Genomic DNA, 16601 nt, shown 5'->3' with positions numbered 1-16601 from the left:
GTTTCACACAATTCTTCTGTGTAGTTTTTATTTGTAGACATTCTTTTTCCCAATATAGGCCTCTTAGCGCTCAGAATGTCCAATTGCAGTTTCTACAGAAAGAGTGTTTCAGAACGGCTCAATCAAAAGTAAGGTTCAACTCTGTTAGTTGAATGCACAGAACAGAAAGAAGTTTCATACAATGCTTCTGTGTAGTTTATATTTGAACATATTCTTTTTTCCACTATTACCCACTTAGCGCTACGAATGTCCAGTTGCATTTTCTACAGACAGAGTGTTTCAAAACTGCTCAATCAAAAGTATGGTTTAACTCTGTTAGCTGAATGCTCAGATCAGAAAGAAGTTTCACAGAATGCTTCTGTGTAGTTTATATTTGAATATATTCCTTTTTCCACTACTACGCTCTTAGCGCTCCAAATGTCCAGTTGCATTTTCTACAGAAAGAGTGTTCAGATCTGCTCAATCAAAAGTATGGTTTAAATCTGTTAGCTGAATGCACAGATCAGAAAGAAGTTTCACCGAATGATTCTGTGTAGTTTATATTTGAAGACATTCCTTTTTCCACTATTACCCTCTTAGCGCTCCGAATCTCCACTTGCATTTTCTACAAAAAGAGTGTTTCATAACTGCTCAATCAAAAATATGTTTTATCTCTGTTAACTGAATTTACAGATCAGAAATAACTTTCACAGAATGCATCTGTGTAGTTTTTATTTGAAGATATTCTTTTTCCCAATATAGGCCTCTTAGCGCTTAGCATGTCCAATTGCAGTTTCTACAGAAAGAGTGTTTCAGAACGGCTCAATCAAAAGTAAGGTTCAAGTCTGTTAGTTGAATGCACAGAACAGAAAGAATTTTCACAGAATGCTACTGTGTAGTTTATATTTGAATATATTCTTTTCCACTATTACCTTCTTAGCGCTCCGAATGTCCACTTGCATTTTCTACAGAAAGAGTGTTCAGAACTGCGCAATCAAAAGTATGGTTTAACTCTGTTAGCTTAATGAACATATCAGAAATAAGTTTCACACAATGCTTCTGTGTAGTTTTTATTTGAAGATATTATTTTTCCCAATAGAGGCCTCTTAGCGCTCAGAATGTCCAATTGCAGTTTCTACAGAAAGAGTGTTTCAGAAAGGCTCAATCAAAAGTAAGGTTCAACTCTGTTAGTTGAATGCACAGAACAGAAAGAAGTTTCATACAATGCTTCTGTGTAGTTTATATTTGAACATATTTTTTTTCCACTATTACCCACTTAGCGCTACGAATGTCCAGTTGCATTTTCTACAGACAGAGTGTTTCAAAACTGCTCAATCAAAAGTATGGTTTAACTCTGTTAGTTGAATGCTCAGATCAGAAAGAAGTTTCACAGAATGCTTCTGTGTAGTTTATATTTGAATATATTCCTTTTTCCACTATTACTCTCTTAGCGCTCCAAATGTCCAGTTGCATTTTCTACAGAAAGAGAGTTCAGATCTGCTCAATCAAAAGTATGGTTTAACTCTGTTAGCTGAATGCACAGATCAGAAAGAAGTTTCACAGAATGATTCTGTGTAGTTTATATATGGAGACATTCCTTTTTCCACTATTACCCTCTTAGCGCTCCGAATCTCCACTTGCATTTTCTACAGAAAGAGTGTTTCAGAACGGCTCAATCAAAACTAAGGTTCAACTCTTTTAGTTGAACAAACAGAACAGAAAGAAGTTTCACACAATTCTTCTGTGTAGTTTTTATTTGTAGACATTCTTTTTCCCAATATAGGCCTCTTAGCGCTCAGAATGTCCAATTGCAGTTTCTACAGAAAGAGTGTTTCAGAACGGCTCAATCAAAAGTAAGGTTCAACTCTGTTAGTTGAATGCACAGAACAGAAAGAAGTTTCATACCATGCTTCTGTGTAGTTTATATTTGAACATATTCTTTTTTCCACTATTACCCACTTAGCGCTACGAATGTCCAGTTGCATTTTCTACAGACAGAGTGTTTCAAAACTGCTCAATCAAAAGTATGGTTTAACTCTGTTAGCTGAATGCTCAGATCAGAAATAAGTTTCACAGAATGCTTCTGTGTAGTTTATATTTGAATATATTCCTTTTTCCACTACTACACTCTTAGCGCTCCAAATGTCCAGTTGCATTTTCTACAGAAATAGTGTTCAGATCTGCTCAATCAAAAGTATGGTTTAACTCTGTTAGCTGAATGCACAGATCAGAAAGAAGTTTCACCGAATGATTCTGTGTAGTTTATATTTGAAGACATTCCTTTTTCCACTATTAACCTGTTAGCGCTCCGAATCTCCACTTGCATTTTCTACAAAGGAGTGTTTCATAACTGATCAATCAAAAATATGTTTTATCTCTGTTAACTGAATTTACAGATCAGAAATTAGTTTCACAGAATGCATCTGTGTAGTTTTTATTTGAAGATATTCTTTTTCCCAATGTAGGCCTCTTAGCGCTTAGCATGTCCAATTGCAGTTTCTACAGAAAGAGTGTTTCAGAACGGCTCAATCAAAAGTAAGGTTCAACTCTGTTAGTTGAATGCACAGAACAGAAAGAATTTTCACAGAATGCTACTGTGTAGTTTATATTTGAATATATTCCTTTTTCAACTATTACCCTCTTAGCGCTCCGAATGTCGACTTGCATTTTCTACAGAAAGAGTCTTCAGAACTGCGCAATCAAAAGTATGGTTTAACTCTGTTAGCTTAATGAACATATCAGAAATAAGTTTCACACAATGCTTCTGTGTAGTTTTTATTTGAAGATATAATTTTTCCCAATATAGGCCTCTTAGCGCTCAGAATGTCCAATTGCAGTTTCTACAGAAAGAGTGTTTCAGAAAGGCTCAATCAAAAGTAAGGTTCAACTCTGTTAGTTGAATGCACAGAACAGAAAGAAGTTTCATACAATGCTTCTGTGTAGTTTATATTTGAACATATTCTTTTTTCCACTATTTCCCACTTAACGCTACGAATGTCCAGTTGCATTTTCTACAGACAGAGTGTTTCAAAACTGCTCAATCAAAAGTATGGTTTAACTCTGTTAGCTGAATGCTCAGATCAGAAAGAAGTTTCACAGAATGCTTCTGTGTAGTTTATATTTGAATATATTCCTTTTTCCACTACTACTCTGTTAGCGCTCAAAATGTCCAGTTGCATTTTCTACAGAAAGAGAGTTCAGATCTGCTCAATCAAAAGTATGGTTTAACTCTGTTAGCTGAATGCACAGATCAGAAAGAAGTTTCACAGAATGATTCTGTGTAGTTTATATTTGGAGACATTCCTTTTTCCACTATTACCCTCTTAGCGCTCCGAATCTCCACTTGCATTTTCTACAGAAAGAGTGTTTCAGAACGGCTCAATCAAAACTAAGGTTCAACTCTTTTAGTTGAACAAACAGAACAGAAAGAAGTTTCACACAATTATTCTGTGTAGTTTTTATTTGTAGACATTCTTTTTCCCAATATAGGCCTCTTAGCGCTCAGAATGTCCAATTGCAGTTTCTACAGAAAGAGTGTTTCAGAACGGCTCAATCAAAAGTAAGGTTCAACTCTGTTAGTTGAATGCACAGAACAGAAAGAAGTTTCATACCATGCTTCTGTGTAGTTTATATTTGAACATATTCTTTTTTCCACTATTACCCACTTAGCGCTACGAATGTCCAGTTGCATTTTCTACAGACAGAGTGTTTCAAAACTGCTCAATCAAAAGTATGGTTTAACTCTGTTAGCTGAATGCTCAGATCAGAAATAAGTTTCACAGAATGCTTCTGTGTAGTTTATATTTGAATATATTCCTTTTTCCACTACTACACTCTTAGCGCTCCAAATGTCCAGTTGCATTTTCTACAGAAATAGTGTTCAGATCTGCTCAATCAAAAGTATGGTTTAACTCTGTTAGCTGAATGCACAGATCAGAAAGAAGTTTCACCGAATGATTCTGTGTAGTTTATATTTGAAGACATTCCTTTTTCCACTATTAACTTGTTAGCGCTCCGAATCTCCACTTGCATTTTCTACAAAGGAGTGTTTCATAACTGATCAATCAAAAATATGTTTTATCTCTGTTAACTGAATTTACAGATCAGAAATTAGTTTCACAGAATGCATCTGTGTAGTTTTTATTTGAAGATATTCTTTTTCTCAATGTAGGCCTCTTAGCGCTTAGCATGTCCAATTGCAGTTTCTACAGAAAGAGTGTTTCAGAACGGCTCAATCAAAAGTAAGGTTCAACTCTGTTAGTTGAATGCACAGAACAGAAAGAATTTTCACAGAATGCTACTGTGTAGTTTATATTTGAATATATTCCTTTTTCCACTATTACCCTCTTAGCGCTCCGAATGTCCACTTGCATTTTCTACAGAAAGAGTCTTCAGAACTGCGCAATCAAAAGTATGGTTTAACTCTGTTAGCTTAATGAACATATCAGAAATAAGTTTCACACAATGCTTCTGTGTAGTTTTTATTTGAAGATATAATTTTTCCCAATATAGGCCTCTTAGCGCTCAGAATGTCCAATTGCAGTTTCTACAGAAAGAGTGTTTCAGAAAGGCTCAATCAAAAGTAAGGTTCAACTCTGTTAGTTGAATGCACAGAACAGAAAGAAGTTTCATACAATGCTTCTGTGTAGTTTATATTTGAACATATTCTTTTTTCCACTATTACCCACTTAGCGCTACGAATGTCCAGTTGCATTTTCTACAGACAGAGTGTTTCAAAACTGCTCAATCAAAAGTATGGTTTAACTCTGTTAGCTGAATGCTCAGATCAGAAAGAAGTTTCACAGAATGCTTCTGTGTAGTTTATATTTGAATATATTCCTTTTTCCACTACTACTCTCTTAGCGCTCCAAATGTCCAGTTGCATTTTCTACAGAAAGAGAGTTCAGATCTGCTCAATCAAAAGTATGGTTTAACTCTGTTAGCTGAATGCACAGACCAGAAAGATGTTTCACAGAATGATTCTGTGTAGTTTATATTTGGAGACATTCCTTTTTCCACTATTACCCTCTTAGAGCTCCGAATCTCCACTTGCATTTTCTACAGAAAGAGTGTTTCAGAACGGCTCAATCAAAACTAAGGTTCAACTCTTTTAGTTGAACAAACAGAACAGAAAGAAGTTTCACACAATTCTTCTGTGTAGTTTTTATTTGTAGACATTCTTTTTCCCAATATAGGCCTCTTAGCGCTCAGAATGTCCAATTGCAGTTTCTACAGAAAGAGTGTTTCAGAACGGCTCAATCAAAAGTAAGGTTCAACTCTGTTAGTTGAATGCACAGAACAGAAAGAAGTTTCATACAATGCTTCTGTGTAGTTTATATTTGAACATATTCTTTTTTCCACTATTACCCACTTAGCGCTACGAATGTCCAGTTGCATTTTCTACAGACAGAGTGTTTCAAAACTGCTCAATCAAAAGTATGGTTTAACTCTGTTAGCTGAATGCTCAGATCAGAAAGAAGTTTCACAGAATGCTTCTGTGTAGTTTATATTTGAATATATTCCTTTTTCCACTACTACGCTCTTAGCGCTCCAAATGTCCAGTTGCATTTTCTACAGAAAGAGTGTTCAGATCTGCTCAATCAAAAGTATGGTTTAAATCTGTTAGCTGAATGCACAGATCAGAAAGAAGTTTCACCGAATGATTCTGTGTAGTTTATATTTGAAGACATTCCTTTTTCCACTATTACCCTCTTAGCGCTCCGAATCTCCACTTGCATTTTCTACAAAAAGAGTGTTTCATAACTGCTCAATCAAAAATATGTTTTATCTCTGTTAACTGAATTTACAGATCAGAAATAACTTTCACAGAATGCATCTGTGTAGTTTTTATTTGAAGATATTCTTTTTCCCAATATAGGCCTCTTAGCGCTTAGCATGTCCAATTGCAGTTTCTACAGAAAGAGTGTTTCAGAACGGCTCAATCAAAAGTAAGGTTCAAGTCTGTTAGTTGAATGCACAGAACAGAAAGAATTTTCACAGAATGCTACTGTGTAGTTTATATTTGAATATATTCTTTTCCACTATTACCTTCTTAGCGCTCCGAATGTCCACTTGCATTTTCTACAGAAAGAGTGTTCAGAACTGCGCAATCAAAAGTATGGTTTAACTCTGTTAGCTTAATGAACATATCAGAAATAAGTTTCACACAATGCTTCTGTGTAGTTTTTATTTGAAGATATTATTTTTCCCAATAGAGGCCTCTTAGCGCTCAGAATGTCCAATTGCAGTTTCTACAGAAAGAGTGTTTCAGAAAGGCTCAATCAAAAGTAAGGTTCAACTCTGTTAGTTGAATGCACAGAACAGAAAGAAGTTTCATACAATGCTTCTGTGTAGTTTATATTTGAACATATATTTTTTCCACTATTACCCACTTAGCGCTACGAATGTCCAGTTGCATTTTCTACAGACAGAGTGTTTCAAAACTGCTCAATCAAAAGTATGGTTTAACTCTGTTAGTTGAATGCTCAGATCAGAAAGAAGTTTCACAGAATGCTTCTGTGTAGTTTATATTTGAATATATTCCTTTTTCCACTACTACTCTCTTAGCGCTCCAAATGTCCAGTTGCATTTTCTACAGAAAGAGAGTTCAGATCTGCTCAATCAAAAGTATGGTTTAACTCTGTTAGCTGAATGCACAGATCAGAAAGAAGTTTCACAGAATGATTCTGTGTAGTTTATATATGGAGACATTCCTTTTTCCACTATTACCCTCTTAGCGCTCCGAATCTCCACTTGCATTTTCTACAGAAAGAGTGTTTCAGAACGGCTCAATCAAAACTAAGGTTCAACTCTTTTAGTTGAACAAACAGAACAGAAAGAAGTTTCACACAATTCTTCTGTGTAGTTTTTATTTGTAGACATTCTTTTTCCCAATATAGGCCTCTTAGCGCTCAGAATGTCCAATTGCAGTTTCTACAGAAAGAGTGTTTCAGAACGGCTCAATCAAAAGTAAGGTTCAACTCTGTTAGTTGAATGCACAGAACAGAAAGAAGTTTCATACCATGCTTCTGTGTAGTTTATATTTGAACATATTCTTTTTTCCACTATTACCCACTTAGCGCTACGAATGTCCAGTTGCATTTTCTACAGACAGAGTGTTTCAAAACTGCTCAATCAAAAGTATGGTTTAACTCTGTTAGCTGAATGCTCAGATCAGAAATAAGTTTCACAGAATGCTTCTGTGTAGTTTATATTTGAATATATTCCTTTTTCCACTACTACACTCTTAGCGCTCCAAATGTCCAGTTGCATTTTCTACAGAAATAGTGTTCAGATCTGCTCAATCAAAAGTATGGTTTAACTCTGTTAGCTGAATGCACAGATCAGAAAGAAGTTTCACCGAATGATTCTGTGTAGTTTATATTTGAAGACATTCCTTTTTCCACTATTAACCTGTTAGCGCTCCGAATCTCCACTTGCATTTTCTACAAAGGAGTGTTTCATAACTGATCAATCAAAAATATGTTTTATCTCTGTTAACTGAATTTACAGATCAGAAATTAGTTTCACAGAATGCATCTGTGTAGTTTTTATTTGAAGATATTCTTATTCCCAATGTAGGCCTCTTAGCGCTTAGCATGTCCAATTGCAGTTTCTACAGAAAGAGTGTTTCAGAACGGCTCAATCAAAAGTAAGGTTCAACTCTGTTAGTTGAATGCACAGAACAGAAAGAATTTTCACAGAATGCTACTGTGTAGTTTATATTTGAATATATTCCTTTTTCAACTATTACCCTCTTAGCGCTCCGAATGTCCACTTGCATTTTCTACAGAAAGAGTCTTCAGAACTGCGCAATCAAAAGTATGGTTTAACTCTGTTAGCTTAATGAACATATCAGAAATAAGTTTCACACAATGCTTCTGTGTAGTTTTTATTTGAAGATATAATTTTTCCCAATATAGGCCTCTTAGCGCTCAGAATGTCCAATTGCAGTTTCTACAGAAAGAGTGTTTCAGAAAGGCTCAATCAAAAGTAAGGTTCAACTCTGTTAGTTGAATGCACAGAACAGAAAGAAGTTTCATACAATGCTTCTGTGTAGTTTATATTTGAACATATTCTTTTTTCCACTATTACCCACTTAGCGCTACGAATGTCCAGTTGCATTTTCTACAGACAGAGTGTTTCAAAACTGCTCAATCAAAAGTATGGTTTAACTCTGTTAGCTGAATGCTCAGATCAGAAAGAAGTTTCACAGAATGCTTCTGTGTAGTTTATATTTGAATATATTCCTTTTTCCACTACTACTCTCTTAGCGCTCCAAATGTCCAGTTGCATTTTCTACAGAAAGAGAGTTCAGATCTGCTCAATCAAAAGTATGGTTTAACTCTGTTAGCTGAATGCACAGATCAGAAAGATATTTCACAGAATGATTCTGTGTAGTTTATATTTGGAGACATTCCTTTTTCCACTATTACCCTCTTAGAGCTCCGAATCTCCACTTGCATTTTCTACAGAAAGAGTGTTTCAGAACGGCTCAATCAAAACTAAGGTTCAACTCTTTTAGTTGAACAAACAGAACAGAAAGAAGTTTCACACAATTATTCTGTGTAGTTTTTATTTGTAGACATTCTTTTTCCCAATATAGGCCTCTTAGCGCTCAGAATGTCCAATTGCAGTTTCTACAGAAAGAGTGTTTCAGAACGGCTCAATCAAAAGTAAGGTTCAACTCTGTTAGTTGAATGCACAGAACAGAAAGAATTTTCATACAATGCTTCTGTGTAGTTTATATTTGAACATATTCTTTTTTCCACTATTACCCACTTAGCGCTACGAATGTCCAGTTGCATTTTCTACAGACAGAGTGTTTCAAAACTGCTCAATCAAAAATATGGTTTAACTCTGTTAGCTGAATGCTCAGATCAGAAAGAAGTTTCACAGAATGCTTCTGTGTAGTTTATATTTGAATATATTCCTTTTTCCACTACTACGCTCTTAGCGCTCCAAATGTCCAGTTGCATTTTCTACAGAAAGAGTGTTCAGATCTGCTCAATCAAAAGTATGGTTTAAATCTGTTAGCTGAATGCACAGATCAGAAAGAAGTTTCACCGAATGATTCTGTGTAGTTTATATTTGAAGACATTCCTTTTTCCACTATTACCCTCTTAGCGCTCCGAATCTCCACTTGCATTTTCTACAAAAAGAGTGTTTCATAACTGCTCAATCAAAAATATGTTTTATCTCTGTTAACTGAATTTACAGATCAGAAATAACTTTCACAGAATGCATCTGTGTAGTTTTTATTTGAAGATATTCTTTTTCCCAATATAGGCCTCTTAGCGCTTAGCATGTCCAATTGCAGTTTCTACAGAAAGAGTGTTTCAGAACGGCTCAATCAAAAGTAAGGTTCAAGTCTGTTAGTTGAATGCACAGAACAGAAAGAATTTTCACAGAATGCTACTGTGTAGTTTATATTTGAATATATTCCTTTTTCCACTATTACCTTCTTAGCGCTCCGAATGTCCACTTGCATTTTCTACAGAAAGAGTGTTCAGAACTGCGCAATCAAAATTATGGTTTAACTCTGTTAGCTTAATGAACATATCAGAAATAAGTTTCACACAATGCTTCTGTGTAGTTTTTATTTGAAGATATTATTTTTCCCAATAGAGGCCTCTTAGCGCTCAGAATGTCCAATTGCAGATTCTACAGAAAGAGTGTTTCAGAAAGGCTCAATCAAAAGTAAGGTTCAACTCTGTTAGTTGAATGCACAGAACAGAAAGAAGTTTCATACAATGCTTCTGTGTAGTTTATATTTGAACATATTTTTTTTCCACTATTACCCACTTAGCGCTACGAATGTCCAGTTGCATTTTCTACAGACAGAGTGTTTCAAAACTGCTCAATCAAAAGTATGGTTTAACTCTGTTAGTTGAATGCTCAGATCAGAAAGAAGTTTCACAGAATGCTTCTGTGTAGTTTATATTTGAATATATTCCTTTTTCCACTACTACTCTCTTAGCGCTCCAAATGTCCAGTTGCATTTTCTACAGAAAGAGAGTTCAGATCTGCTCAATCAAAAGTATGGTTTAACTCTGTTAGCTGAATGCACAGATCAGAAAAAAGTTTCACCGAATGATTCTGTGAAGTTTATATTTGGAGACATTCCTTTTTCCACTATTACCCTCTTAGCGCTCCGAATCTCCACTTGCATTTTCTACAGAAAGAGTGTTTCAGAACCGCTCAATCAAAACTAAGGTTCAACTCTTTTAGTTGAACAAACAGAACAGAAAGAAGTTTCACACAATTATTCTGTGTAGTTTTTATTTGTAGACATTCTTTTTCCCAATATAGGCCTCTTAGCGCTCAGAATGTCCAATTGCAGTTTCTACAGAAAGAGTGTTTCAGAACGGCTCAATCAAAAGTAAGGTTCAACTCTGTTAGTTGAATGCACAGAACAGAAAGAAGTTTCATACAATGCTTCTGTGTAGTTTATATTTGAACATATTCTTTTTTCCACTATTACCCACTTAGCGCTACGAATGTCCAGTTGCATTTTCTACAGACAGAGTGTTTCAAAACTGCTCAATCAAAAATATGGTTTAACTCTGTTAGCTGAATGCTCAGATCAGAAAGAAGTTTCACAGAATGCTTCTGTGTAGTTTATATTTGAATATATTCCTTTTTCCACTACTACGCTCTTAGCGCTCCAAATGTCCAGTTGCATTTTCTACAGAAAGAGTGTTCAGATCTGCTCAATCAAAAGTATGGTTTAAATCTGTTAGCTGAATGCACAGATCAGAAAGAAGTTTCACCGAATGATTCTGTGTAGTTTATATTTGAAGACATTCCTTTTTCCACTATTACCCTCTTAGCGCTCCGAATCTCCACTTGCATTTTCTACAAAAAGAGTGTTTCATAACTGCTCAATCAAAAATATGTTTTATCTCTGTTAACTGAATTTACAGATCAGAAATAACTTTCACAGAATGCATCTGTGTAGTTTTTATTTGAAGATATTCTTTTTCCCAATATAGGCCTCTTAGCGCTTAGCATGTCCAATTGCAGTTTCTACAGAAAGAGTGTTTCAGAACGGCTCAATCAAAAGTAAGGTTCAAGTCTGTTAGTTGAATGCACAGAACAGAAAGAATTTTCACAGAATGCTACTGTGTAGTTTATATTTGAATATATTCCTTTTTCCACTATTACCTTCTTAGCGCTCCGAATGTCCACTTGCATTTTCTACAGAAAGAGTGTTCAGAACTGCGCAATCAAAAGTATGGTTTAACTCTGTTAGCTTAATGAACATATCAGAAATAAGTTTCACACAATGCTTCTGTGTAGTTTTTATTTGAAGATATTATTTTTCCCAATAGAGGCCTCTTAGCGCTCAGAATGTCCAATTGCAGATTCTACAGAAAGAGTGTTTCAGAAAGGCTCAATCAAAAGTAAGGTTCAACTCTGTTAGTTGAATGCACAGAACAGAAAGAAGTTTCATACAATGCTTCTGTGTAGTTTATATTTGAACATATTTTTTTTCCACTATTACCCACTTAGCGCTACGAATGTCCAGTTGCATTTTCTACAGACAGAGTGTTTCAAAACTGCTCAATCAAAAGTATGGTTTAACTCTGTTAGTTGAATGCTCAGATCAGAAAGAAGTTTCACAGAATGCTTCTGTGTAGTTTATATTTGAATATATTCCTTTTTCCACTACTACTCTCTTAGCGCTCCAAATGTCCAGTTGCATTTTCTACAGAAAGAGAGTTCAGATCTGCTCAATCAAAAGTATGGTTTAACTCTGTTAGCTGAATGCACAGATCAGAAAAAAGTTTCACCGAATGATTCTGTGAAGTTTATATTTGGAGACATTCCTTTTTCCACTATTACCCTCTTAGCGCTCCGAATCTCCACTTGCATTTTCTACAGAAAGAGTGTTTCAGAACCGCTCAATCAAAACTAAGGTTCAAATCTTTTAGTTGAACAAACAGAACAGAAAGAAGTTTCACACAATTCTTCTGTGTAGTTTTTATTTGTAGACATTCTTTTTCCCAATATAGGCCTCTTAGCGCTCAGAATGTCCAATTGCAGTTTCTACAGAAAGAGTGTTTCAGAACGGCTCAATCAAAAGTAAGGTTCAACTCTGTTAGTTGAATGCACAGAACAGAAAGAAGTTTCATACAATGCTTCTGTGTAGTTTATATTTGAACATATTCTTTTTTCCACTATTACCCACTTAGCGCTACGAATGTCCAGTTGCATTTTCTACAGACAGAGTGTTTCAAAACTGCTCAATCAAAAGTATGGTTTAACTCTGTTAGCTGAATGCTCAGATCAGAAAGAAGTTTCACAGAATGCTTCTGTGTAGTTTATATTTGAATATATTCCTTTTTCCACTACTACGCTCTTAGCGCTCCAAATGTCCAGTTGCATTTTCTACAGAAAGAGTGTTCAGATCTGCTCAATCAAAAGTATGGTTTAACTCTGTTAGCTGAATGCACAGATCAGAAAGAAGTTTCACCGAATGATTCTGTCTAGTTTATATTTGAAGACATTCCTTTTTCCACTATTACCCTCTTAGCGCTCCGAATCTCCACTTGCATTTTCTACAAAGGAGTGTTTCATAACTGCTCAATCAAAAATATGTTTTATCTCTGTTAACTGAATTTACAGATCAGAAATAAGTTTCACAGAATGCATCTGTGTAGTTTTTATTTGAAGATATTCTTTTTCCCAATGTAGGCCTCTTAGCGCTTAGCATGTCCAATTGCAGTTTCTACAGAAAGAGTGTTTCAGAACGGCTCAATCAAAAGTAAGGTTCAAATCTGTTAGTTGAATGCACAGAACAGAAAGAATTTTCACAGAATGCTACTGTGTAGTTTATATTTGAATATATTCCTTTTTCAACTATTACCCTCTTAGCGCTCCGAATGTCCACTTGCATTTTCTACAGAAAGAGTGTTCAGAACTGCGCAATCAAAAGTATGGTTTAACTCTGTTAGCTTAATGAACATATCAGAAATAAGTTTCACACAATGCTTCTGTGTAGTTTTTATTTGAAGATATTTTTTTTCCCAATATAGGCCTCTTAGCGCTCAGAATGTCCAATTGCAGTTTCTACAGAAAGAGTGTTTCAGAAAGGCTCAATCAAAAGTAAGGTTCAACTCTGTTAGTTGAATGCACAGAACAGAAAGAAGTTTCATACAATGCTTCTGTGTAGTTTATATTTGAACATATTCTTTTTTCCACTATTACCCACTTAGCGCTACGAATGTCCAGTTGCATTTTCTACAGACAGAGTGTTTCAAAACTGCTCAATCAAAAGTATGGTTTAACTATGTTAGTTGAATGCTCAGATCAGAAAGAAGTTTCACAGAATGCTTCTGTGTAGTTTATATTTGAATATATTCCTTTTTCCACTACTACTCTCTTAGCGCTCCAAATGTCCAGTTGCATTTTCTACAGAAAGAGTGTTCAGATCTGCTCAATCAAAAGTATGGTTTAACTGTGTTAGCTGAATGCACAGATCAGAAAGAAGTTTCACCGAATGATTCTGTCTAGTTTATATTTGGAGACATTCCTTTTTCCACTATTACCTTCTTAGCGCTCCGAATCTCCACTTGCATTTTCTACAAAGGAGTGTTTCATAACTGATCAATAAAAATATGTTTTATCTCTGTTAACTGAATTTACAGATCAGAAATAAGTTTCACAGAATGCATCTGTGTAGTTTTTATTTGAAGATATTCTTTTTCTCAATGTAGGCCTCTTAGCGCTTAGCATGTCCAATTGCCGTTTCTACAGAAAGAGTGTTTCAGAACGGCTCAATCAAAAGTAAGGTTCAACTCTGTTAGTTGAATGCACAGAACAGAAAGAATTTTCACAGAATGCTACTGTGTAGTTTATATTTGAATATATTCCTTTTTCCACTATTACCCTCTTAGCGCTCCGAATGTCCACTTGCATTTTCTACAGAAAGAGTGTTCAGAACTGCGCAATCAAAAGTATGGTTTAACTCTGTTAGCTTAATGAACATATCAGAAATAAGTTTCACACAATGCTTCTGTGTAGTTTTTATTTGAAGATATTATTTTTCCCAATATAGGCCTCTTAGCGCTCAGAATGTCCAATTGCAGTTTCTACAGAAAGAGTGTTTCAGAAAGGCTCAATCAAAAGTAAGGTTCAACTCTGTTAGTTGAATGCACAGAACAGAAAAAAGTTTCATACAATTCTTCTGTGTAGTTTATATTTGAACATATTCTTTTTTCCACTATTACCCACTTAGCGCTACGAATGTCCAGTTGCATTTTCTACAGAGAGAGTGTTTCAAAACTGCTCAATCAAAAGTATGGTTTAACTCTGTTAGCTGAATGCTCAGATCAGAAAGATGTTTCACAGAATGCTTCTGTGTAGTTTATATTTGAATATATTCCTTTCTCCACTACTACTCTCTTAGCGCTCCAAATGTCCAGTTGCATTTTCTACAGAAAGAGAGTTCAGATCTGCTCAATCAAAAGTATGGTTTAACTCTGTTAGCTGAATGCACAGATCAGAAAGAAGTTTCACCGAATGATTCTGTGAAGTTTATATTTGGAGACATTCCTTTTTCCACTATTACCCTCTTAGCGCTCCGAATCTCCACTTGCATTTTCTACAGAAAGAGTGTTTCAGAACGGCTCAATCAAAACTATGGTTCAAATCTTTTAGTTGAACAAACAGAACAGAAAGAAGTTTCACACAATTCTTCTGTGTAGTTTTTATTTGTAGACATTCTTTTTCCCAATATAGGCCTCTTAGCGCTCAGAATGTCCAATTGCAGTTTCTACAGAAAGAGTGTTTCAGAAAGGCTCAATCAAAAGTAAGGTTCAACTCTGTTAGTTGAATGCACAGAACAGAAAGAAGTTTCATACAATGCTTCTGTGTAGTTTATATTTGAACATATTCTTTTTTCCACTATTACCCACTTAGCGCTACGAATGTCCAGTTGCATTTTCTACAGACAGAGTGTTTCAAAACTGCTCAATCAAAAGTATGGTTTAACTCTGTTAGCTGAATGCTCAGATCAGAAAGAAGTTTCACAGAATGCTTCTGTGTAGTTTATATTTGAAAATATTCCTTTTTCCACTACTACGCTCTTAGCGCTCCGAATCTCCACTTGCATTTTCTACAAAGGAGTGTTTCATAACTGCTCAATCAAAAATATGTTTTATCTCTGTTAACTGAATTTACAGATCAGAAATAAGTTTCACAGAATGCATCTGTGTAGTTTTTATTTGAAGATATTCTTTTTCCCAATGTAGGCCTCTTAGCGCTTAGCATGTCCAATTGCAGTTTCTACAGAAAGAGTGTTTCAGAACGGCTCAATCAAAAGTAAGGTTCAACTCTGTTAGTTGAATGCACAGAACAGAAAGAATTTTCACAGAATGCTACTGTGTAGTTTATATTTGAATATATTCCTTTTTCAACTATTACCCTCTTAGCGCACCGAATGTCCACTTGCATTTTCTACAGAAAGAGTGTTTCAGAACCGCTCAATCAAAACTAAGGTTCAACTCTTTTAGTTGAACAAACAGAACAGAAAGAAGTTTCACACAATTCTTCTGTGTAGTTTTTATTTGTAGACATTCTTTTTCCCAATATAGGCCTCTTAGCGCTCAGAATGTCCAATTGCAGTTTCTACAGAAAGAGTGTTTCAGAAAGGCTCAATCAAAAGTAAGGTTCAACTCTGTTAGTTGAATGCACAGAACAGAAAGAAGTTTCATACAATGCTTCTGTGTAGTTTATATTTGAACATATTCTTTTTTCCACTATTACCCACTTAGCGCTACGAATGTCCAGTTGCATTTTCTACAGACAGAGTGTTTCAAAACTGCTCAATCAAAAGTATGGTTTAACTCTGTTAGCTGAATGCTCAGATCAGAAAGAAGTTTCACAGAATGCTTCTGTGTAGTTTATATTTGAATATATTACTTTTTCCACTACTACGCTCTTAGCGCTCCAAATGTCCAGTTGCATTTTCTACAGAAAGAGTGTTCAGATCTGCTCAATCAAAAGTATGGTTTAACTCTGTTAGCTGAATGCACAGATCAGAAAGAAGTTTCACCGAATGATTCTGTCTAGTTTATATTTGAAGACATTCCTTTTTCCACTATTACCCTCTTAGCGCTCCGAATCTCCACTTGCATTTTCTACAAAGGAGTGTTTCATAACTGATCAATAAAAATATGTTTTATCTCTGTTAACTGAATTTACAGATCAGAAATAAGTTTCACACAATGCATCTGTGTAGTTTTTATTTGAAGATATTCTTTTTCTCAATGTAGGCCTCTTAGCGCTTAGCATGTCCAATTGCCGTTTCTACAGAAAGAGTGTTTCAGAACGGCTCAATCAAAAGTAAGGTTCAACTCTGTTAGTTGAATGCACAGAACAGAAAGAATTTTCACAGAATGCTACTGTGTAGTTTATATTTGAATATATTCCTTTTTCCACTATTACCCTCTTAGCGCTCCGAATGTCCTCTTGCATTTTCTACAGAAAGAGTGTTCAGAACTGCGCAATCAAAAGTATGGTTTAACTCTGTTAGCTTAATGAACATATCAGAAATAAGTTTCACACAATGCTTCTGTGTAGTTTTTATTTGAAGATATTATTTTTCCCAATATAGG

This window comes from Symphalangus syndactylus, chromosome 3 (genome assembly GCF_028878055.3).
Source record: "Symphalangus syndactylus isolate Jambi chromosome 3, NHGRI_mSymSyn1-v2.1_pri, whole genome shotgun sequence".
NCBI classification, from domain to species: domain Eukaryota; kingdom Metazoa; phylum Chordata; class Mammalia; order Primates; family Hylobatidae; genus Symphalangus; species Symphalangus syndactylus.
Note: the sequence above shows the minus strand (reverse complement) of the source record.